This window comes from Carettochelys insculpta, chromosome 16 (assembly GCF_033958435.1).
Source record: "Carettochelys insculpta isolate YL-2023 chromosome 16, ASM3395843v1, whole genome shotgun sequence".
NCBI lineage: Eukaryota > Metazoa > Chordata > Testudines > Carettochelyidae > Carettochelys > Carettochelys insculpta.
The window spans coordinates 38191199-38216315 of record NC_134152.1 but is presented as its reverse complement, the minus strand read 5'-3'; the positions used below and the strand labels follow the sequence as shown (position 1 = coordinate 38216315).

General features: G+C 51.4%; 1 protein-coding gene across 2 annotated transcripts in view; it reads left to right on the top strand.

The window, feature by feature from the left end:
• The first annotated feature begins 3361 nt into the window (after positions 1-3361).
• The window catches only part of SCNN1B (sodium channel epithelial 1 subunit beta), a 49208-nt gene continuing 27452 nt past the window's right edge, over positions 3362-25117 (top strand). Inside the window, exons 1-2 of one of the 2 annotated variants that reach the window (XM_075011057.1) lie at positions 3372-3459; positions 21021-21113. The gene's annotated coding sequence lies outside the window, so the exon portion shown is untranslated. Of the gene's footprint in view, positions 3460-21020; positions 21114-25117 lie in introns of both variants that reach the window. The other variant, XM_075011056.1, reaches the window with a different exon arrangement.

The window sequence follows — 25117 nt, the reverse complement described above, 5'->3', positions numbered from 1 at the left end:
GAAGAACCATTTTCGCTGGATCCTGAAATGAACAAGAAAAGTTAGGGAAGGTGTTGGAGAGCAGCTCTGATATAGCGACAGACTTTGGCAGGCAAGAACCCCACAGCATTCTGATATGCTGAGGTCTGCTAACCTGGGTTTGGGGCATCACAGAGGAACCAGCTGAAGCAGTTTAGGTTAGAAAAAAGGAAGCAAGAGAGGGTAATTCCAACAGAGGAGCATGTCATCAAGGCTATGTCATGGAAAGCCAACATTACGGAGGCTGACATAGGCAGAGTTACAGGGACTGGAGATGTGGGAGAACAACAGTTTGGATAAGAAAACATGACACCCTTGAATATTCATGCCATGGTTTCAAAAGCATTTCTTATGCTTAAGTGCACTCACTTCTCTCTAAAACTTTGCTCTGTGCTAGTGAGACTGAACTTAACTTCTAACATGCTTCCACCATAACCAGAGTTCAGTTCAGAAACAAACCCCTGGCTGCAAAACAGAGCACAGCCAATCTGTCCTTCCCTTCCTGCGATACAGTAACCACCCCCTTGCCCTTCTGAGAGCCAGGGCACACCTTGTATCACAGATCTTGAGCAAGGCTTTAAACTCAGTTTCTTTCTGTCTGAATAATCAGCCAGCAGCTGATAAAGGGAACAGGAATGCAGGATGAAGACCAGAACACCACACAAGAGGGCCTGATGCGTTGATTCACACACACTGTAGATTTCCAAACAAAAAGCAGTCAAGTAGCACTTCTTGACTGCTTTTTGTTTTGATAGTGTATAGATTAGCACGGCTTCCTCTCTGCAGATTTCCATTGTGTTCAGTGGAATTCCACTGGGCATTACTCAGAGAAACACTCTCTAACAACACTCCACTTACCTGAACTCCTCTAGCAGTTTTAAGTGGATACGGATTTCTTCATTTCCCATCTGAAACTGTAGCATGCCTTATGAACTAACTGGTGAGTACCTGGAAAGCTTGGGTTCTCCCAAAACCTGCTGATCTGCACACAAACTTCCCTGGTAAGAGGCTTTGCTGGCAGGTGGTGATGATCAACATACACTGCAAACTCTCCTTAGTTGCGTTTTTATTTGAAGGAGTTATGGACCAAGCCTCCTCCCTTGAAAATCACCCTGGCTGTTGGCCCATAAGGTGGATGGAGGGGAAATCATTAATGTCTGATAGACTGGGAAGAGGGGGCTTAGAATCAAAATTCATTGGGGATCTGAAATCTGTACATTCACTACCATAAAAAGGGAGACTCTGTCACAGTGCAATAGAGAGGTTGTGGCTGAGTTTTGACCCTCAGCTATAAAGAGTAATCTTACTTGAAACCATATGGTCATATTATCTCCCACAAAAGCTTATGCTCCAAAATGTCTTAGTCTATAAGGTGCCACAGGACTTCTTGTTGTTCTCAAAGATACAGACTAACACGGCTACCTCTCTGATATTATTTTCCACTCAGTCATCTCCATAAATATAAAAAGGGTAAAATGTCCGTTGTTCGTACATGGTAACCGATTCACCCATTAATAGTCATCAAGGGAACAAACTGTACATTTCAAGGCTAACAGAGCTTAACAAACTATCTACCTAGAGATGCTAAGTTATCGTAGAGTCCTATGAAAGGCTGCTTTCAGGAAGAAGGCATTCTCTCTCTTCTAAACAAAATCAATAACCATAAATATTTACAGGCAGGAGAAATTATCAAAAAAAACTAATTTACAATCAATATCATTAATAAACCATTCTGCCTACCTTTTAAAATATAAATTAGAACTCTTACATGTTGGATGAAATATTTAGTATGTGCTAAACACCTGTCATTCCAGAGAAAACACCTGTCTTTCCTTGCCTTTCCATTGCAGTGCAGCATTGACCTGAAGGACTCTGCCCTGAACTGGTTATGCACTGGAGTAGGAAGGATTCCTTGGGATGGGAGTCACATTGCTGACAGACAGGCATTTGCAGCCAGTACTGCTCACACATCTCCCCACAGAAAGAGCTGCCGTTCCACCCTGCACAGCCGGGGTTCCTTGGAATTCCAGGGGATTTGGATCTGCCTCGCAGCTAATCTGCTTTGTTTCGGTCCAAGTTTTGCAGGATCCCATTTGTTTTTTTGTGACAGTCAAATGTGTGGGCGTCTCAACAGCTCCCTCCTGCCAGTGGGCATTCCTCACCTCCCACCTGTTACTACTGCCAGGTAGTTCCCATCTCCCGCCGTTGGTCTCCAGCCCCAATTTCCACCTGAGAGAGCAGTGTCCAGACATGGGCAGTAATACTAGCTGCACGCAGAGAGGGCTGCTTTTCTTAATATGTGGCAGGGACAGCTCAGGGCCCAGTGCCAGGGTGTTCAAAGTTGCGGGAGGGGGGGACGGCACGATCGTCTACCGGGTCTCAGGCTCACCCATCTCATTAAAAAGGTTGGGACACGTTACTGGTTTTACGTCCATGTATTCCCATTTCTACACCAATTAATAACGTTTTTACATTTACTGGCTTATTTTTTTACAGGTGCCAAAAGGGTTTTTTTCACATGAACATAATGGAAATTTCCGTCTGTTTGGATCACATTAGACAGGTTGGGGAGAGGGGACCCTGATAACTGCAGGGATGAAAAGTGGGGCCTGACCTAACCGGTCTGCTCACCCCCACCTAGAGTGTCCCAGCAGTGACTCATCCCCCTGCCCAGTTCCCTGCACACCCCAGGGTCTTTCTAAGCAAAGGCTGGTTTGTCTGGGGGGATGAGGTGCAGCTGTGATAAGGGAACATCTGCCAGGTGCTACCAGCCCAGCACTGTGCCCCCGGCACCCCGGAGTCTGGGCTGGTGAGCAGCGGGTGCAGGGAAAGGAGAGAAGGGTCCCCCAAGGGGGGAAGGGCGAAAGGAAAGCAGGAGCAGCAGCTGTGTGGCAGGGGAAGGTTGGGAGTCTGAGCGGTAGGGGAGCAGGGGTGCCGGGGGATGCAGGGGTCGGGGGGGAAGACTTGAGGGCTGGGGAGGACGGGGACTGGGGGGCAAGGAGGGGTCGGGGGCTGGGGCTGTGCTGGGGAATGACTGACATGGGGGGGACATGAGTTTTGGGGGAAGGGCCCTGTAGGGGGTGGGGCGGGGCGGGGCGGCTGGGAACACGGTTGGGGGGAAGGTGACACGAGGAGGACGGTGGGGGCCAGGAGACTGAGGGGGCAGTTGGGGGGCGGGGGTGGGTCTGGGGAAGGGGGCGGGGCTGAGGGGGCGGGGCGGGGCGGACCCCGGGGCGGGGCCAGGTGGGCTGGGGGCGTGGCCAGGCGGGTGTGGGCGGGGCCGGGCCAGGCGGGGTGTGGGAGGGGAGGGAGCGGGGCCGGTGCTCCCCAGAGCAGCTGCGGGTCCTGCCCGCGCTCCGGTGGACGCGCGTTCACGCTCCCCTCGTGCCCGCGCCCGCGCCCAGAGGGCCAGGCTCGCCGAGAGCCCCGCCGCCCGCCCAGGTAAGGCCACCGCGGGGAGCCGGAGCCGGGGCCGGGCCGGGGGGGACTCGCCCGCGGGACACACCCGCCCCCGGGGCCGCGCGCAGGCGGTCCCGCCCCGTGCCTCAGTTTCCCGCCGGGCCTCGCGGGGGGCTGCCTCGGTGCCGCCGAAGCCGAGACCCTGCGGTGGCGGGGCCCGGAGCTCCCGTCCGGCTCGGCGACCCCCGCCCCGCGCCGCCCCCTCGCCCGGGCCCTGCTGGCCGCCGCGGTTTGCCCTGCCCGGGCTGCGCCCAGCGCACGGGGGAGCGAGGGTCGCAGCTGCCGCTGGGGCAGGCGCCCGGCTGGGCCGCGGGGACCGGGCTGGCAGCGCCCGGCTCCTGCAGCGGCCTTGCCCGCCCTGGGGCCGCAGGGAGCGGAGCCCCGCCAGCGTCTGCTCGGGCCGCCCGGCATCCCGGGGCAGCAGGCGGGGCCCCGGGCGCCCCTCCTCCGGGGCTCCCTGGCACACGTGCCCGAGCGGCGCCCCTCTGCGGCCCGTGACCTGGGGCTTTGCCCTGAGTGGGTGGTGGACGCTGCCTCCCCTGCCCGGTGCGACTGCAGCGTCCCGCTGAGCCAGCCTGCTGCGCGCAGAAATGTTCCCGGGCAGCTTCCCGGCCCAGGCAGAACCGCTGCGGCGTCTTCTCCCTCCTCCCCGTCCGGGCTGGGTTAGAGACTCGCCTTCCAGGGCCGTTGGCAGCACTTCCCAAGGCGGGGAGAGGGGCTGATCCCTTCGCTTTGGGCCGCTGGCTGCCCAGCCCAGACAGCTAGGGAAAGCTGTCCTGCCTGTGCCACACAGCGGGCCCATCCCCTGGGTCTCTCTCACACTGGCAGCTCTCCGTGGCACTGCTGGGGGCAGTATTCCCAGCCCCAGGGGATGCTTCAGGTCCCCGCTCCATGAGATTGAGCTACAAGTGGTGAGCTCCTAAAAAAGAAGAAAGCGTTTGTGAGGCTTCTGCTCTGCCTCCTGATGCGGGAATGTTCACTTGACAGCTTAATCCCAGCAGCTGGGTCTTTATGGAAAACCCCAGCTGGGGTGAGAGTTGGCAACTCCAGCTGCCTCTGTGGGTTCCCAGAGGAAAGGTGTCCAAGTCACAAAAACTGCTCTGGCACCGAGTTCTGGGTGGGGCCCTGGCTGGCGGCCTTAGCAGAGGAGTCAGGGTGAGCGGGAGATGCCCTGGCTGTGCCTGTTCAGGGTGGTGGGAGACGATTTGCTGCTCAGTGCTATTCATCTGGCACCTTGTGCCAGCACCTATCTATCGTTAGTGAAAACAGCGCCACCCTCCAGCCTGTCCTCACAACCAGGAGGCTCCACTCAAGTGCTCATCTGAAAATGGCTGGTTTCCATTCTGGCCTGCAGTTTGTACCGGTTTGCTTGGCCTGTGGCGCCAGAGAACCAGCCAGGGGATTTCCATTTGTTTTAGTGGGTGGGTGGGTAAAATCGTGCCATGAGCTGAAGGCTCACTCCCGTCTATTGGCTCTCACTGGCCAAGACTGGGTTCTAACACAGGTCCCGAGGAGGCCAGTCAGAGAGCTCTGGGGAGTTAAATGCTTGGGTGCAGGCAGGAAGAGTAGGAACTGGGCATCTCACCCTTTCCTTCTGTCTTCTCTGGCTGTGCCTGTGACGTGGCGGGAGCCTGCCATTCCTTTGTTGCAGCCCAGGGAGCAGGTTTGCATTTCAGCCCTGCGTTGCACAGAATAGAGCGTTTGGAGCACACCGCTTTGTGTGCTGTAGATAGGGGCCGGGGGGGCTGCGTACTGGCATGACAGGCTGTCTGAGACTTTTCAGGAGCAAAGCAGGCGAGGCGTGACCTGTACTGGGCAGCTGTCCAGTGAGAGCGAGGATTGGTGTGCAGGTCTTGCTTCATTAAGGTGACTTCTGGTGCATTATGCAGCCCGAGCACCTGCACCCCATCCCCCGCCAGGGAGTGATGCAACAACTCTGGTGGGGCTGGGGGCTGTGGGGCAGGATGAGGGCAGGGAAGCTGGTGGGCAAGCAGGCAGAAGAGGGAGCAGTGCAGTCCACCAGACCTGCAGGCCAGTGTATTGGGGCTGCTGGGGACAGGAGGCGGAACTGGGAACCAGAGGATTGGAGGGGGCCAGATGGCGAAAAGGAGGAAGGGGGTTTGGCTGCTGGGAGGTGGGGCTGGAGGACTGAGGGGCAGATGGTGGACGTGGGGTCAGAGGCAATGTTCCCTCTGTTTTTTTTCCATCCCTGGGCAGAATAAATGTTGTATGCGCTCAGGTATGTGCAGCTGAGCACCACCCTAGAAACATGCTGCCAGGTGTGGGTGCGCTGGTAATCGCAGGGTAGAACCTGGCTCTCTCCTGGGTGGCCACCCATGTGCTCAGCTGTCACAGAACACTGGTCTGGGGATTTGGCTGCTTGGGCCAGGAGGCAGGGCAGGGGGCTGGGGGGTTCGGGCTGCCAGAGCTGGATGGCAAAGCAGGGAGCCAGGAGTTTTGAGGCGGGAGGGGTTAAGTGGTGGAGTGAGGGGCTGGAAGATTGAGTTGCTGGGGCCCAGAGGAGGAGCAGAGGTCAAGGGGCCAGGGCACTGGGTCCCTGAAGCTGAGAGGCAGAGCACAGGTCTGGGGGATTGAGCCCCAGGAGGCAGGGTGGAGCTGGAGGGGAGGGGGTTGGGGCTGCATGAATTGGCCAGAGGTCAGGCATAAGCAGCATAGGGCACTTCTTAATCTGGGGCCTAGCGGTGCTCTCTGCGGCTGTGCACTCTGTGTCCAGGGTGGCCCTGTCTACGTCAGCCAATAAACGCCCCCAACTCAGATGTTCCCCACATCCTTAATAGGTCCCCAGTGGATCTTATTTTATTCTAAGACAAATGAATGTCACCAGAGGAATTGATACTCAAGGAGCTCAGTGGCCTAGTTTGAACAAATAGGATAAAGTTAGTGGGTTTAGTTTCTCTCGTCAGCAAATTATTTGCTTCACTAACATAAGAAGAAAGAAGCACTTATTTTATCTCCTTATGCACTATGTGCATATCAAGGGTTTTGGAATGGAAAACTTGTCACTCGAGCCTGGTGCTTTTTAGTGTTTGATCTGCTGACGGGGACTTGCGATCTTTCAGTTCTCTTACAATTTGGCAGCACTTCTAGGGGCTGTCATGCCAGTCGCATGTACTGATTGTGCACTCAGGTATAGTGGCTCCTATTCAATTTGTATAAACCTCTGGACCTTCAAGTCTCCTAGACCAGGGTTTCCCAAACTTTATATAGTTGGGACCCAGTTTTTTTCAGTACCTTTTTTGTGGCCCAAAAATATGAACGCATGTCAAAAAAAATGAATAAAACTTCACTGTTTGTTTATTCACAGTAAAGAGAAGTTCCACCACGTCTGTGAAAGGCGGACATATAAATAGTGGTAGTTTTCTAACATGCTTTTACACTAATGCTAGGAGTCTGTCTAATAAGATGGGTGAACTGGAGTACCTCATATCAAAGGAGGAAGTTGACATAATAGGCATCTCAGAAACATGGTGGAATGAGGACAATCAGTGGGACACTATCATACCGGGATATAAATTATATCGGAAAGACAGAACAGGTCGTGCGGGTGACGGAGTGGTACTATATGTGAAGGATAATATAGAATCAAATGAAGTAAAAATCCTAAAGGAATCAAAATGTTCCATAGAATCATTATGGATAACAATTCATTCCTCTAATATGAATATGGCATTAGGAATATATTACCGACCACCTAACCAGGACAGTGATAGTGATGCTGAAATGATGAGGGAGATTAGAGAGGCTATCAAAATAAAAAACACAGTAATAATAGGAGATTTCAATTATCCCCATATTGATTGGGTGCATGTCACCTCAGGACGGGATTCAGAGATTAAATTTCTTGATGCCTTAAATGACTGCTTCTTGGAGCAGCTAGTACAGGAACCCACAAGGGGAGAGTCGATTCTCGATCTAGTCTTGACTGGAACGCAGGATCTGGTCCAAGAGGTAACTGTTACTGGACCGCTTGGAAATAGTGACCACAATATAATAACTTTTAATATTCCTGTGTTGGGAAGAACACCGCAGCGGTCAAACACTCTGGCATTTAATTTCAAAAAGGGGAATTACACTAAAATGAGGAAGCTAGTTAAACAGAAACTAAAAGGTAGAGTAATTAAACTAAAATCCCTGGAAGCTGCATGGAAACTGTTTAAAGACACCATACTAGAGGCCCAACTTAAATGTATACCCCAAATAAAAAAACACAGTAAGAGACCTAACAAAGAACCACCATGGCTAAACAGCCATGTTAAAAAGGCAGTGAGAGAGAAAAGGGCAGCTTTTAAAAAGTGGAAGTCAAATCCTAGTGAGGAAAATAGAAAGGAACATAAACACTCCCAAATTAACTGTCATAATGTAGTAAGAAAAGCCAAAAAAGAGTTTGAGGAACAGCTAGCCAAAAATTCAAAAAACAATAGTAAAATGTTTTTTAAATACATTAGAAGCAGGAAGCCTGCTAAAAAAGCAGTGGGGCCCTTGGATGATAAAGATATAAAAGGAGCAATCAAGGAAGACAGTGCCATTGCGGAGCGATTAAATGATTTCTTTGCTTCAGTCTTCACGGCTGAAGATGTTACAGAGGTTCCTAAATCTGAGCCAGCCTTTTTAGGCGACAAATCTGAGGAACTCACTCAGATTGAAGTGACATTAGAGGAGGTTTTGGAATTAATTGATAAGCTGAATAGTAACAAGTCTCCAGGACCAGATGGCATTCACCCAAGGGTTCTGAAATAACTCAAATGTGAAATTGCGGAGTTATTAACAGTGGTTTGTAACCTATCCTTTAAATCCACTTTGGTACCAAATGACTGGAAGACGGCCAATATAACACCAATATTTAAAAAAGGCTCTAGAGGAGATCCTGGCAATTATAGACCGATAAGTTTAACATCAGTACCAGGTAAATTAGTAGAAACACTAGTAAAGAGTAAAATTGCAAGGCACATAGAAGAGCACGAATTGTTGGGCAAAAGTCAGCATGGTTTCTGCAGAGGGAAGTCGTGTCTGTCTAATCTATTAGAATTCTTTGAAGGGGTTAATAAACATGCGGACAAGGGGCACCCAGTGGACATAATATACCTAGATTTCCAGAAAGCCTTTGACACGGTCCCACACCAAAGGCTTTTATGTAAATTAGGTGGTCATGGGATAGGAGGAAAGGTCCTTTCATGGATTGGGAATTGGTTAAAAGACAGAAAACAAAGGGTTGGAATAAATGGTAAATTTTCACAATGGAGGGGGGTAACTAGTGGTGTTCCCCAGGGCTCAGTCCTGGGACCGATCCTGTTCAACTTGTTCATCAATGATCTAGAAAATGAGGTAAGCAGTGAGGTGGCAAAGTTTGCAGATGACACCAAGTTGTTCAGGACAGTCAAAAGCAAAAGGGATTGTGAAGAACTACAAAAAGATCTCAGCAAACTGAGTGATTGGGCAGCAAAATGGCAAATGAAATTTAATGTGGGTAAGTGTAAGGTAATGCATGTTGGAAAAAATAACCCAAATTACACGTACTACATGATGGGGTCAAATTTAGCTACGACAGATCAGGAAAGGGATCTTGGAGTTATAGTGGATAGTTCTCTGAAGACATCCACGCAGTGTGCAGCGGCAGTTAGTAAGGCAAATAGGATGTTAGGAATTATTAAAAAAGGGATCGATAATAAGACAAAAGATATCATACTTCCCCTATATAAAACTATGGTACGCCCACATCTCGAGTACTGCGTGCAGATGTGGTCTCCTCACCTCAAAAAAGATATATTGGCATTAGAAAAGGTTCAGAAAAGGGCGACTAAGATGATTAGGGGCTTGGAAAGGGTCCCATATGGGGAGAGGCTAGAGAGACTGGGACTTTTCAGTTTGGAAAAAAGGCGATTGAGGGGCGATATGATAGAGGTATATAAAATCATGAATGGTGTGGAGAAAGTGAATATAGAAAAATTATTTACCTTTTCCCATAATACAAGAACTAGGGGACACCAAATGAAATTGATGGGTAGTAGGTTCAAAACTAATAAAAGGAAATTTTTCTTCACACAGCGCACAGTCAACCTGTGGAACTCCTTGCCCGAGGAGGCTGTGAAGGCCAGGACTCTATTAGGGTTTAAAAAAGAGCTTGATAAATTTTTGCAGGTCAGGTCCATAAATGGCTATTAGCCAGGGATAAAGTATGGTGCCCTAGCCTTCATAACAAGGGCAGGAGATGGATGGCAGGAGATAAATCACTTGTCTTCTGTTCTCCTTCTCTGGGGCACCTGGCATTGGCCACCGTCGGCAGATGGGATGCTGGGCTTGATGGACCTTTGGTCTGACCCAGTATGGCCATTCTTATGTTCTTATGTTCTTAAGTTACTCACCTGTAGTAACGATGGTTCTTCGAAATGTGTCCCCGTGGGTGCTCCACAGTAGGTGTTGGGCTCGCCCCGGCGCCGCAGCTCGGAAAATCATCAGCAGTCTCTGTCGGGTCGCGCATGCGCCGATGCGCGTCAGCTCTTCGCGCACTTACGGTCACGTGCGCGATCCGGTCCCCGCCAGTTCCTGATCAACCGCTCTGGATGCCCCTAAAAAACACACAAGCAGAGCTCCGAAGTGGGGAGGAACGGGTGGGTAGTGGAGCACCCACGGGGACCCATCTCGAAGAACCATCGTTACTACAGGTGAGTAACTTCTCTTTCTTCTTCGAGTGGTCCCCGTGGGTGCTCCACAGTAGGTGACTACCCAGCAGTAACCCCCCCCCCCCCGAAAAAGGAGGTGGGTACCCGATTTATGCGCAGCTTGCCCGTGAAAGGACTGCTGTTGACAGGCGTGTATCCTCATCAAGCATCCTGTGCATGGCGTAGTGCTTGGTGAAGGTGTCATAGGAAGACCATGTCACCGCTCTGCAGATATCTCTCAGCGCGATGCCTTTGAAGAAGGCTGTTGATGCCGCCATTGCCCTAGTAGAGTGGGCTCTTGGCGGAACTGGCAGAGGAGTCTTGCGAATCTCGTAACACAGTCTTATGCAAGACACAATGTGATTTGAAATGCTCTGTGAAGATAGCGCTTCTCCTTTTGACCTGGATGCAATGGACACCAGGAGTCTGTCCGTTTTCCGGAAATGTTTAGTTCTATCTATGTAGAAGGCCAGTGCCCTTCTTACGTCAAGTAAGTGCAACCGTGCCTCTTCATTTGAGTTGTGAGGCTTAGGATAGAACGAGGGCAGCACTATTGGTTCGTTGATGTGAAAGTCTGAAGAGACCTTCGGAACGAAGGCTGGGTGTAATCGCAAGACCACCGCTTCTTTTGAGAAAATCGTGCAGGGCGGTGTGAACATTATGGCCGCGAGCTCGCTCACTCTGCGAGCTGACGTGATTGCCAGGAGGAAAGTCGTCTTAATAGTAAGTAGTCGAAGGGGGACCGTAGCCAGTGGTTCAAAGGGCGGTCCCGAGAGGGTGTGTAGAACTAGGTCTAAACTCCATGACGGCGGTATTGGTTTCTGAGGGGGGTACAGGTTCACCAACCCCTTTAGGAAACGCGAGACAACAGGATGGGCAAATGTGGTTGATCCATCCTTTTCATGCCGAAACGCTGATATAGCCGCCAGATGCACCTTTATAGAGGATAGCGAAAGTCCATTTTGTTTGAGTTGTAGCAAATAATCCAGAATCGTAGGTATGGTGGCGTCCTGGGGTATTAGTTGCCTGGAGGAACACCATTCGGAAAAACGCAACCATTTGTGCTGATAAGTCTTTCTGGTGGAGGTTCTCCGACTACATTCAAGGACTTGTTGTACTCCCTCTGAGCATGTAATCTCTAGGGCGCTTAGCCATGGATTAGCCAGGCTTGTAGCCGAAGTCTCTTCGGGTGCGGGTGCAGTATTGACCCCCGAGCCTGAGAGAGAATGTCCGGTACTGTTGGTAGGAGAAATGGCTGATGTTGAGCCATGCGCAAGAGCAATGGGAACCACTGTTGTCGGTCCCATGTTGGGACTATGAGTATCATGTGTGCTTTCTCCCTTCTGGCCTTCTCCAAGACCTTGTGTATAAGTGTCGTGGGAGGGAACGCATAAAGTAGAGGGCCCTTCCATGGGATCATCAAGGCGTCCCCCAAAGACCCCTGTCCCATGCCCGCTCTGGAGTAGTATTGGGGACATCTCTTGTTTTCTCGGGTGGCGAACAAGTCGATTTTGGGAAAACCCCATCTGCGGAACACTTGGTGGAGTAGATCTGGACGGATCTGCCACTCGTGAGTGGGCGCAAAGTGTCTGCTGAGTTGGTCCGCCTTGACGTTGTGGATCCCTGGTAGGTATGAAGCCTTTAGAGTTATATTGTTGGTGATGCACCAGTTCCAGAGCCGGACCGCCTCCGCACAAAGCGTACGAGACCTGGCTCCCCCCTGTCGGTTTATATAAAACATGGTGGTGGTGTTGTCGGTATTCACGCTGACTACTTTTCCATGCAGATAATTGAGAAAGTGCCTGCACGCATTGAACACTGCCCTGAGCTCTAATATGTTTATGTGCAGTGTCTTCTCCGTGGGGGACCATAATCCTTGAGTGGTTTTGTTGTCCATGTGAGACCCCCATCCCATGTGGGAGGCATCTGTTGTAATGAACGCCGTGATTTGCAGTTGGCGGAAGGGCACCCCTGTCGGGAGATTCCTGGGGTTTCCCCACCATGTTAGCGAGCTTCGTGCCTCTGTTGTAAGTGACACTTTCTTGTGGACGTTGTGGATTGAGGGTTTGTATACTGTTGCCAACCAATGTTGCAATCCTCGCATATGCAGCCTGGCGTTTTGCACCACAAACGTGGTGGTTGCCATATGCCCCAACAGTTGTAAGCACGTGAGAACTGGAACAGTGGGGCTGTACGTTAGTAGTTGTACGAGAGATTTGATGGCATGGAAACATGCCTCGGGTAAATACACCCTTGACATGACTGAGTCTATCCGAGCTCCTATAAACCCTATATTTTGTGTGGGGTCGGTCTTTGATTTTGAGAAATTGATGATGAGGCCCAGTGAGGTAAATGTGTTTGTGGTGATGTGTATCATCCGTAGTACCTCCTCCCGGGAGTTCCCCTTTAACAGGCAATCGTCCAGGTACGGGAAAATGAAAACTCCCTGTCTGTGTAGGTATGCCAACACCACCACTAAGGTCTTGGTGAAAACTGTGGGTGCTGAAGACAGTCCGAATGGGAGGACTCTGTACTGGAAATGATCTGTACCCACAAGGAACTGGAGGAAGTGCCTGTGGGCTGGATGAATCGCAATATGAAAATACGCGTCCTGCAAGTCGAGGGCCGCAAACCAATCGCCCTGGTCTAGTGCCGTGATTATTGAAGCCATCGTAGTCATTTTGAAGCGTTGTTTGCGTAGGTACCGGTTCAGTGCGCGTAGATCCAAAATGGGTCTCCACCCCCCTGTCGTCTTCTCTGTCAGGAAATACCTGGAGTAGAAGCCTTTGCCTTGAAACTGTTCCGGTACCCTCTCCACCGCCCCTATGAATAGGAGGTGGTCCACCTCCCGCCTTAATTCCGGTAGGTGAGAGGGGTCTCTGAGGATGGGTGCGGTGGGAGGATTTGGTGGAGGTAAAGACTGGGAGGGGATCATGTATCCTGTGTTTACAATCTCCAGTACCCACTTGTCCGACGTGATGCTTTTCCATTGTGGGTAGAATGGCTTGAGTCGGTGATGGAACATGTACTGAGATAGGCACTGAGGTACGGTCTTGGCTTCGCTGCCCTCAACATACCCGTCAAACTTGCTGTCTTGCACTTTGCCCTGCGGGGGCGCTGCCCTGCTGAGGCCGGCGCCTAGGGCCTTTATAATGTGTTTGTTGATGACGCCCTTGATCGTACCCCCGTTGAAATTGGGCACGTTGTTGTTGGTAACCATAATGGCATTGTTGAGGATAAAATTTCTTCCTCCTGAACGGTGGGGTATATATCCCCAAGGTCCGAAGCGTCGCTCTGGAATCTTTGCTCGAGTGTAGAACTGAGTCAGTCGATTCAGCAAACAATTTTATTTTGTCGAAGGGGAGGTCTGCAATTTTGACTTGCAACTCCTTTGGAATGCCGGATGTATGAAGCCATGACTCTCTCTGCATTACCACTGCAGTGGCCACGGCACGGGCCGCTGTATCCGCCACATTGAGTGCAATCTGCACGCCCGCTCGAGAAGCCACGTAACCCTCTTGCACGATTGCCTTAAGAATTGGCCTTTTTTCCTCTGGAAGGAAGTCCATGAGGGCAGTAAGCCTGGAATAATTGTCAAAATTGTGATTCGACAAATGAGCGGCATAGTTGGCCATACGTAGCAATAGGGTAGAGGAGGGAGTAGGCTTTTCTACCCAGAAGATCCAACTTTTTTATGTCCTTGTCCAGTCCCCCAGATTTGTACTGGGCCGATTTGGACCTGTGTTGGGACGATTCAACCACCACCGAATTTGGCTGTGGATGACTAAATAGAAATTCCATCCCTTTTGCAGGGATGAAGTACTTTTTGTCCGCCCTTTTGTTGGTAGGTGGAGCAGATGCTGGGGTCTGCCATATATTAGTGGCTGCCTCCATGATTGCATCATCCAAGGGAATAGCAATTTTAGAAGAAGATGGAGGCTTGAGGTTTTTAAGGAGTCTGTGGTGTTTCTCCTGCACCTCCGCCACTTGAATATCTTGGGATTGAGCTACCCATTTGAACAGCTCCTGGAACTGTTTCAGGTCATCTGGGGGAGAAATGCCTCCAGGGACCACGGCCTCGTCTGGCGAGGATGAGGAGGCGTCACTATGATATCTCTCCTCCAATTCCTCTGGATCCTGGCTGTATTGCTGTGATTGTCTTTGTGGAATTTTGAGGTGGGGTTCAGTGTCCTTAGACCCAGCCTCTGATTGGGGCAGCCGTGGTGTTCCCCCAGGTGGAAGCAGAACACCTTGGTGTTGAGGAGTGGTCGACGGGGATCCATAGTGAGACATCGAACTCCTATGATGACGCCCCGCATAATGATGGCGGTCGTAGCAACAGGGACAGGAGCCCGGCGATGGAGACCTGGACCATGACCCAAGGATGTAAGGGTGGTGCCTGGAATGACGAGACCTCCGAGATGATACCGACGTGCGAGGAGAGCCTCTATGAGAAGACTCGTAGGGATCTCTGCTATATGCTGGAGAAAAGCGTGCAGATCCCTGTGATGGGCTCCGAAGAAAAGGAGAAGGACGTCTGTGGCAGGCTGAAGGTGTTGCTGCTCGTCGAATCTCTGGTGGTGATCGCGGTGATAGAGGCAGTGCAATTCCCTCAGGAGAGGGGCTGTGGTGCCTGGTCTTCATTTTAGCCTTTACCCTCTTGGGTGGCCCTATTGGTGAACTTGGTACCGGAGCAGGTGCCATGCTGATTTCCACTGCTCCCGGTGCCGCTACTGTCGGTGCCGCCGATCCGGGTGCCGTCGTCCTCGGTGCCGATGTCTTCAGTGCCGCTGTCTCCGGTGCCTCTGGGGAAGTCCCGATCGGTGCCGCAATAGCCGGTGCCGAACTGATTAGTGCCCGCACGGCTCTCGGTGCCGACTCCCCAGTCGCTGCAGGGCCTTGAGTTGTTGCATGCGCCGTGGCTTTACCAGTAGAGGAAGCCAGCGTGCGCGCGCCCTTTGTTACACTCGTCCCACTCCCAACAGTCAGGGGCAGGGATCGAGTAGGTGAGGCTCTTCTTTCTTCTGCGCAGAGGAGGTCAAAGAGGTAGCCTTCCTCTTGTGCGCTCCTGAAGAGCCCTACGCATGTACTGTCTCCGATGCGGCAGGCTGAAGTGCTTTGTCAACTAACAGCATCTTCAGCCTCATTTCTCTGTCTTTTCTAGCTCTATTAGTCAACTTAGAACAATGGGAGCACTTCTGAGGAACGTGTGTCTCCCCGAGGCACCGTATGCATTTGTTATGGACATCCGAAGCAGGCATGGCCTCCCGGCAAGATTCACACTTCTTAAAGCCGGGGGATGGCATTGTTAAAACTTAACTCTGAGTCCTTTATGTGCTAATAGCTCACTTAACAGTCTATTAGTTGATGTTAAACAACCATCGGCCTTTGAAGGCTGACGACAAACGTGGCGGGCCCGCCCAGATGCGGCCGCTGCTGTTCTAAGATAGTCTTTAGGTTTTTAACAACTTTAACGGAGAGACTAACTATAATAACTATAGAACTGCTAACTATAACTGTTAAAACTATTAACACTAGAAAAAAAATAAGGATTTATCTGTCTCGGGCGTTGGAGCTGGAGAGGATTCCGTCTGCAGCCATTAGCGGTTGAGAAGGAACTGGCGGAGACCGGATCGCACACGTGACCATAAGCGCGCGAAGAGCCGACACGCATCGGCGCATGCGTGACCCGACAGAGACTGCTGAAGATTTTCCGAGCTGCGGCGCCGGGGCGAGCCCGACACCTACTGTGGAGCACCTACGGGGACCACTCGAAGAAGAACAATAGTATGTAGCAATGATCGGTATATTTTCCAAGGGCCGGTACTGGGCCGCTGACCGCACTTTGAGAAACGCTGCCCTAGACTAAAGGGATGACATTAGACTTCTGGTTTTCCAAAGACATCGGTGGCCACCTCCTTTGTCCCATTCATCCCCAGACAGCTCTCCCTTGGCTTTCTCATTGGAGACCTGCCCTGCCCAGGGGTGTGTTGTGTTACTTGAGCCCCTGTGTTACCCCAAAGGGGAAGTGAGCAACATATGGCCCTCGGGCGGGAGCTGGCTCACAGCTTGCTTTGATCCAGCCTGTGAGGCTTGGGGCTCACCCTCCCCATGCAGGGGCACGAGCCGGGAGGCACAATAGCTGGAGCACCCCCTAGCTGTGGTGCAGGGGAGCCCTAAGCCTCCTGGGACAAATCCAGACAGGTCAGGGCTGGGGCCAGGCTGCAGGCTCTGCCTGGCAGGGGAGGAAGCAGCTCTTCTCTTCAGGGACCTGCCCCCCATCCCACCCACTGGCAGAACTGTGACCCAGGGGAGTGAAGGGGGCAGTTCCCTGAAGTGTTGTTCAGATGCCTACAATAGTGAATGCTCCCTGCTCCCCCACCAGCTACACCAGGTAGGTGCATCCCATCCCAGCCCAGCACCTTCAGCCTGCTTCTGCACCTCAAGCCCAATCCTGCATCCTATGTCCCACCCAGAGCCCAGACCCTCACTCTCACCCACTCCTGCACCCTCCTTCTACCAGCCTGCTTCTGCACCCTCCTCCCACAAAGACCCTGCACCCTATCTCCTGCCTCCACCTCACATTCCCATCCCAGCCTGTGGCACAGCCCCGCCCCATGCACTGAACTCCTGATTTCTGGCCTTACCCCAGTGCCTTGGGGGCCCCCCAAAATCCTGAGGCACTGGGGTGGAGTTTGGGGGTAGTGAGGTGAACACCCTTTCTGCTTCTCACTGGGGCCACGGCTCTGAGGGCGGTAGGGATTTTTTTTCCACACTGGGGGGATGGGGGGAGTGTGTCAGTGAGGTGCTTTGGTTTTGCTTCTCACGTGCATGTGGCCCCCGACTGATTTTCCCTGTGGGCCAGTGGCTTCTGACCCAAAAGGGTTCCCCACCCTTGCCATAAAGCACTGAGAAAACGTCAGGTGTGAGGGAGCAGCTGGCTGGAGCTCTTGCTATAGTTCCGAGGCTTTTCTTCCCACTGTGCAGCACATCCAGCATCTCCAACACAGTCCTCCTCAGGAGCAGCCAGTGTGAACCTGATCCCTTCCGCTGGTCTGAGTCACTCCTATGGGGAAACACAGGGCTTGGCCCGTGGGAAAGGGAGGGAGGCTTCCAATATTTGAAGAAGAAAGGCCAAGGCCGGGTGGCTAAGGAGTTAAGCACCCTTGGAGCACACCTACCAGATGGGGGCCCGTAGGCGAGCTAAAGGGGAAGGCTGGTCTTGACCTACTTTGGGTATTGTTTGGGACTTAGGTCCCCACTGCTAGAGGTACCAGTGTGCAGGCCCAGAGGCAGAAACCTAGGGCACTTTCGTGGAAAAACTAGGGGCGCCAAGGCGCCTACAGGGGGAGGTGGTGGCAGAAAGTGGGGAGAGGGCTGGGGGGAAGGGTTCTGGATTGTAGTGGAGCTTCAATCTGGGCTTTAGGTGCTTAATTCCCTGTGTGGTTCTGGTCCTAGCAGTACTGTGCCTGTTCTTTTAACACCTCATCCTTTGTCAATGTATTCTAATGACACGTAAGATCCCTCACCGTTAGCATTAGGCCTTTGTGCCTGGGAGAACAGACCCTGCAGGGAGCTTGTATCTCGTTCAGAATTAGCCAAGCTGTGCACGGTAATGAAAGCAAACCTCAGCTTAGGATGTTATTCATCATCCAGGTTCAGTAAATGTTTTTCCTACCTGATAAGAGTATGTACACAACTGGGTCCATTTTTGCCTGCCCTAGTACTGGAATCATGTTAGCAGCTGTTATTAAACATGGTCATTGTGGACAAACTTCTAGCTTAGCCTCCCTACACTCAGCATGGACTGGATTTTTTTTTTTTTAAATATTAGCCAAACCATACAGACTAATTAGTCATCTACAGCACAATCCTGTAACCCAGAGTCGGATCCCACAGGCGTTGTCAGGCATCGGGGGGTGGGTCTCGCCTTGGACTGGATTTGTGGGTCTGCATGCGGTCGGAGTAGCCTCTCTCCAGTACGGAGGCAACCCGTGCTAGGACCATACACACAATTGTTGCTAGCATCATCTCAAGCAGGGTGTGTGTAGGGCCTCGGGGAGTGAGAGTCCTTTTCTCTTTAGAAGCCCTGAGTCCAGAAATGACTTTCAGGATTAGTTACTCAACGTTATTTCAGGCCACACACACATGCTGTCAAATGCTGGCAAGAGCCAAACTTCGACTACGTCCAGACAATGGCAGTGGTGTAAGTCGGTACACAAATCTGCTGTACTGTTGACTGAAGGTGTCCAATAAAGCGTGCCAAGTGATTTGAGACCCTCAGAGAGCTATAAGCGGGCAGAGCAGTATTAATGGTATAGTGGAGAAGAAAAATGCAACCAACTGCGTACTTGTATGTTAGAGAGAGCCGAGCGGTGTGTAAGGCAAGGTGCAGATTAGCAGAAGAGGAAGATAGGCACCTGGTAGATGCTTTCACCAGCAGCGCCCAAACCTGGGATGGAAAGAGAGCAGTCTAACAAAGAGCTCCTGGGAGCAGGAGGGAGGCCCCATGAAGTTCCCACACCTGACCCAGCCCTTGCTGCAGTTTTGTAAGCAGCGCGGTCTGGGGGCAGCAGTGCAGACAAACGCACGCATTGGCCTGTGTTTTCCTGCTCCTGTGGTGACCTGACTGCGCAGTGGGGAGTTGTCTGGCTCCCGCAGCCCCCAAGGACTCAGCACTGACTTGTGTTTGGACGTGAGGTGGGGAAACGAGGGCTGTGCCGCAGCCTGTGTTCCCTGAGTCAGGGAGGGGTTAGTTAGTACATTTGTCTGTGCAATGGTGGTGGGTAGGTACCAATTTCCCACTGATCCCCTATGTGTTTTGCACATGGTACATCCCAGCAGAGCCCTGTAGCATAATGGGTTCATGGAGAATGAAGGGGTTGGAGCAGCCCTTTAAAATACATGGGCCGCTTGAACTCCTCTGGCATTAAGCTGAAGTGAACACAAGGCACTATCGAGGATTGCAGGTGAGACTACAGACCGGTAGCAAGCAGCAGGGATTAGGAAAGAATAAGATTTTGTTTCAGAAGGAAAGCAAGCTTTTAGCAAGCAAAGGTTAGGAAATGTGTTCACGTTCTTGGAAAGGTTAAATGCAAAGGCAGGGAGAGTTACTCTCCCCCATGTACATGTTAAAGTGCAACATTTCCTTTTCTGAAACAGCTCGGCCCTTTGAAAGGAACGTTTATGCCAGCCAGAGAGAGTGAGCTTGGCTCTTGGCCTCCTGCTGTGTTTAAAAAGTACCTTTTACAATGGTGTTTAACTAGCTTTCGCTGCCAACAGGACATTGTTAAAATTTGTCTGGGCTTTTTTTAGAGACACAAGGTGGGGAAGGTAATAACTTTTATTGGGCCAACTGCTGCTGGCGAGAAAGGCTTTCAGCCTCGCAGAGCTCTTCCGGGGTCGGAAAGGTACTTTAAATCATTTTATGATCACTCTGCTAACTTGGCAGCCAGTTTAGGGCTCAGTCCTGTAAGATGCTGAGCACTTTAGTCCTGCACCAACAAAGGTTTGAGCTACATGTTTAAGTCTTTGAGCAGGGTCATTTCAGAGTACACAGGGTAAAAAGCCTGTTGGCCTTTGTAGGATTTCGTTCTTTAAACACAAGTCCCCTCTCCGACGCTATTTACTGTGTGTATGAAGCAAAGGCAGAGGGCCTGTTAAACTCCTGCCAGGAAGCAATGACCCCTTCTGCACTGGAGCTAAAGCTTTTTATGAACCGTCTTAAATACTGTTCAAAACCAGTTTGGACTACTCTGATTTGCCTGGGCAGGGGTCAACTATTACACAATAGTGTTTAAATAGCTACCCTAGAGCACAGTATTTAGATTGAGTGGATATCAACCACAGAAGCTTGAATGGATTGTAAATTGGGATTCAGACCCATATGCCTATAGCAAGATCTGATGACTATTTCTGTATAAAGTCTCTTGCAATAACAGCTGTTATGTTTGTTCTGTTGCCGACATTTATCTGGCAAGGATTTAATCTTCTAAGTAAGCAGTTTTCAGATACCCCTCTCTCCTGTTGTCTTCTCTATGCGCCATTATTGGTGTGGGGAAGAAAGGAGTTTCCCCACCCTTGCATTAGTACTTGTGGGAGTTTTGGAATATGTCTGCACTGGAACCTGTACTTTTCTGCTGAAGTAAATGTGCTTGTACCAATGCTGTTCAAGCTGGCCTGCTACAAATAGTGTCATCTTGGTGATGCAAGCAGCAGGATGATCTAGCTACCCGATGATCCCATCTGAGGTGGCAGGTGCATACTCAGCCAGCTAGCCCTCCTTGCTGCCCTGCAGCTACATGGCTGTTTTTGGCTACTCAAGCTGGGAATTATGCCTTCCTGCTCAATAGGGCTCAGCCCTTTGGTCACCACACCAGCTGGTGTTGAAGATGGGAGGTGCAAATCCCCCTGCCTTGCCTCCAGTAGCTTTCCCACCATGCCTGTCACCAGCAGAGGTGCACCAGTGGTTCTGCAAAGATGGACAGAGTTCCTCAAAAAGTGTGGCCAGAGAGAAACTGCAGCTTGGAGCCAATCCAGGGGCCCTGCCCAGGTCCAGAACCAGGACATGTCTCCACAGATGAATTTAGAAATGTTAGTTATGCTAAAAGATTTTTAAGGGCCATGGAAAAGATGAGTCTGAATTAAGAACCATCTTATACCTCGACTATACTACCGCAGGCCATCAAACTCAGTTGTGCAAATTTAGCTACATGAATAATATAACTGAATTTGACATACTTGGATCTGCTTACCACAGTAAATCAACAGCCAACATTCTGTTAACTCTGTCTACTCTTCTTGATCTGGTGGAGTCCTGGAGTTGACGGGAAGGCAATTGGTTATTGACTTATTGCATCTCTGCAGATGTTGACCTTTCACAGTAAATGCTGCAATACCTTCTGAGAGACCAAGGACTGGCTGGACTTGGAGAGGAAATGTTTCTCATGAAGGGTCAAGGTAAATTGACATGGTGATTTGGAAGAACTTTCCCCTGCTGCCACCCATCCCATCCCTATTTTTTTGGCTGGAGGCCTTTGCTTCCGAGCCTGGCTAGTCTGACACATTCCTGGCCCTGAGTTCAGAGTGAAAACATGACCATGTGCATGTTGAGCAGAATCTTTCTGGCTGCCTCAGCTACAGGGGGAAACATTTAGTGCTCACCAGCCCTATGAGAAGGGAAACGCAAAGCAATTTATCCAATGGGAGTGTTTATTACAACTTCCTGGGTTTTTTCCCTGCAGCATGTTTGACACTGTCTGGATGCTGTAACTCCACTGTCCTTCATGTGAAGGAGAACATCGCTTTCATGTGAACACATCTTTTACAAATGCTGATGTAATGGAAGGCAAATATAAGCAACTGAAATTCAAAGCTATCTATAGAGTCCAGTCATTTGGAGGGGATTGCTCACCTGGCTGTTACTTGGTGTGGGGAAAAGCCATTCTGGACAGCTGGGGGAAACAGTAAGGCTCATCATCTGGTTGTATTAATCACCCTGTGGCAAAGAGCCCAGCAAACCAGGGCAGAGAGAATTCAGAAGTGTGGCCGTAAATAAGTTCAAAGAGATCCTCTTCTTTGAGATGTGGGAATGTACCTGAGTCTTGGCATGACTTCTGAGCGTGCCCTTTTCCAAAGAAAACTCCACAAAACCAGTTAGTCCATTTGCATAAGAGGTGGGGCAACTTTGCAAAATCAGCACATTGCTCATGACCATGAGGACTTAATGACACATTAGTCAGCTTCCAGCTAACTCCCTTCAGGAGCAAGACTGTGGACCAGTTGGCACGACTGTCAACCTAAGGCCTAGTCCTGCAGTCTGATAGCCTCAGTTACACAGGGGTACCACTACTGGCTTCATTACATGCAGGCATGAGTAGAATTTGGCCTGAACAATGACAGGAAACTGAAACACACAACTGCTGAGTGAGCAGTCTTCAGTAAGCTGATGTCTGCTCAGTCGTGTGCCTGTTGCTCACAGGCTTAGTGCCCATACCAGGGATGGGCAAACATTTTTGATGGGGGGGCACTCCAAGATTTTGCTAAGTGGTTAAGGGCTGCACCTTTCTATGGAGGGGGTGTGGGGCCTGGGATGGGTACAGAAGGGAGCTTGGGTAAAGGGACCAGGGAGCCAGAGAGGGCATGGGAGTTTGGGTGTAGGAGGGACAGTAGTGGGGTGCAGGGTGGGGGGGGTATGGATGCAGGAGAGGATTCTGGCCTGAAGGAGGAGTATAGCAGGGGGTGCAGGGCCTGGGAGGCAGTTGTGACCTGGGGTGGGGGTGGTGGTACAGGGGGTTTAGGTGGTAGCATGGGGCAGGGAGTTGGGGTGCAGGAGGGTGTGGGGTGCCGGAGACAGGCCATGGCCAGGAGGTACTTACCTAGGTGGCTCCCAGCCAGCAGTCTAGCTGGACCATTGGGCAGATTCCCAGCCTGCTGCAGCCCCACACTGCTCAAAATGGCTGAGTGCTCCATGTGGCTGTCTGTAGTCTGCACACGGGGCCCCTCACACATCTCCCATCCCCAGCACAACTTCTCAGCTCCCATTGGCCAGTTTCTGGCCTATAGGAGTTGAGAGATTGTGCCGGGGGGGCCGGGGCAGTGCATAAAGCCCTCTCCCCATTCCCCAGAGCCACACGGAGTAGCCAGTTGCTCTGAGCCCTGGGACTACTCCATGCCTAATGAGCCCCATGGGATGGGCGCAGGCAGGTTGGATCCTGCCCTCGGGCCTTATCTTTGCCTGCTCCAGCCCTTACTGTGTATGCAGATGGTCTTGCTTGCAGAGTTTGAGTGGGTACTCTAAGAGGGCCCTGTTTTCCCTGAGGGAGAAGTAAAACCAAAGGAATCTGGCCTGCAGGCTGGAATTCCATCCAGAGGCTATTCCTTCTGTGCCTCCATGTTCAGGGGCCCACTGCCACTGCAGTGTTTAACAAATGTGCAGGGTATGCTACTAACAATGTCACCATGCAACTGAGCTGAGACTCCCAGCCTTAAAACGGAATGTCCAGCCTTTGGGGTGAGTAGAGTCACTACCCATGTCACTGTGTGTGGTCACATGCATTTCTTTCTCAATGGGTCCTGCAGGGAACCTCAGTTCACACTTTATGTTCAGTTCTCAGGCAAATCTGGCAATGTCTGCACAGTGCCAGCTGCAGCATGCACCAAAGTGCTGCTGTCTCATTGCCCGGGGAGAAGCTGCTGGCACAAACTAGCTCCCCTTAACATATTCCCGCATGGTGCACCCTGCATTCCTACTCGGGGAGCCCAAACTGTGGTGCAGCACGGACAAGAGTGTTCGTCTGTCCTCTGCTCCCTGTGAGGAGCTAGCTCAGGAAGAGTTGCCATGGTGAAGGAGGCTGCAGAAAGTCCCCACTCCTTGTCTTCCTGTGATGGCTAGAACTTCCAGCAGGCACAGGCACAGGCCCCCCACATGACTCTGCCAGCTCCTGGGAAGAAAGGCTGACAGCTGTGGTCTACTGATTTAAAGACATGCAGGAGCCAGAGAGCACTGCACAGTCACAGCTCCCTCGTAGTTACACTCCCAGTTTGTCAGAAAAGTACAAGCGATAGCCACTGAGTGGTACTGTAACTAGGGAAAGAGAATTGTTTTCAGAAACTGTCACATGTCCCCCAGTTGCAAGAGTGGCAATGCCTGGGAAACAGCATGGCAGGCTGCAGTTTAACACCATCGTTACGGCTCTCTCTAGGCTTAAATGCGCCTTATCGCAGTAAATACCTCTCTATGGACCTCTCTCTTCAGCTGGAACAGATCGCCAAGGTGTACTAAGGGGGGGCCATTAGCTTTCCCAGAGCGTTTTAGTGATTGCTTCACCGTCACAGTGTTCAAGAAAAGACCAAGGTCAGGTACAAAGTGAACCAGTAGAACCCCAACCCAAAACATGCAAGGAAGAATGAACATCCGAACATAGTTTTGTCTTGCCGCTATCAGCCACCTGATTGAAGACTGTGACACACTGAAGTGTTCCCACTCGCTGCTTAGAGTGTTCTGGTTTAATCGGTGTATTTCAGAGCGTTGGCCTGTTTGATCAAGAACTCCTCCCAAAGGGCAAGAGCTGGGACCACCAATTAAAGTAGTCTTTGCAGGCAGCAGTGAGGCTGCCCCTTGCAAAGATGGACACTGCCTCCCATTGTCTCCAGCTGGACTAACAGCAGATTGGGCTCAGTAGAAGTGCCTCATACTGTCAGCAGACAGAGAGGGATGCTGTGGGGGCTGGAGAATGGCAGTGGGATGAGGAAACAAGTTTCTGGGTGTGGCAGGCAGTCCTGGAGTGTGGTTGGAGACTGGGGAGGAGAGTGCTGTGCAGGGCATGTGAATGGGGCCCAGCAGCACTGTGTGAACATGCAGGAGCATGGCTGCTGGAGAGAGGAATGGGGCACCAGAGAGTCTGCAAGAGGCAGAGGAAGGTGGGGGGCAGGTGCTGCAAGGAATAGTGGCAAAGGGGAATCTGCAGGGTCAGAGGCTGAGGAATGCACGTGCGGGCTGGGAGATTGGTGGCGGTGGGAGGAGAATCTGAGTGGGGCTATGCTCAGGGGGGAGGTAGGACAGTGATGGGGGAGCAGGAAGGGGAATCTCCCATCCAGAGCCCGCAGGGAGGACATATGTGTCTACCTTCGTTTCAGGATAAAGTTGGAATCTGAAATGATCAGACAAATGAGGTCAGGCTGCTTCCCCCTCAAGCTGTAGATCATAAGGCAGATCAAAGCAAGAGACTGGCTCGACAAGAATGAGACATTTAAAAGCAATCCCCTGACGTGGGAGCCAGGGGCGTCATTTGGCATGCTGGCAGGTGGCTGTATGGAAGAGATTCTGATCAGTTTTCAATTTTGTTTTAAGAGCATTAAAATTCCCCTTGGGAGCTGTAACATTTAGAAGCACTGCTCCTTCCAGCCCCTCGAGCAAGACAGACATTCGTACACAGGTCTGTTCAGAAGAGTCCAGGATCCCC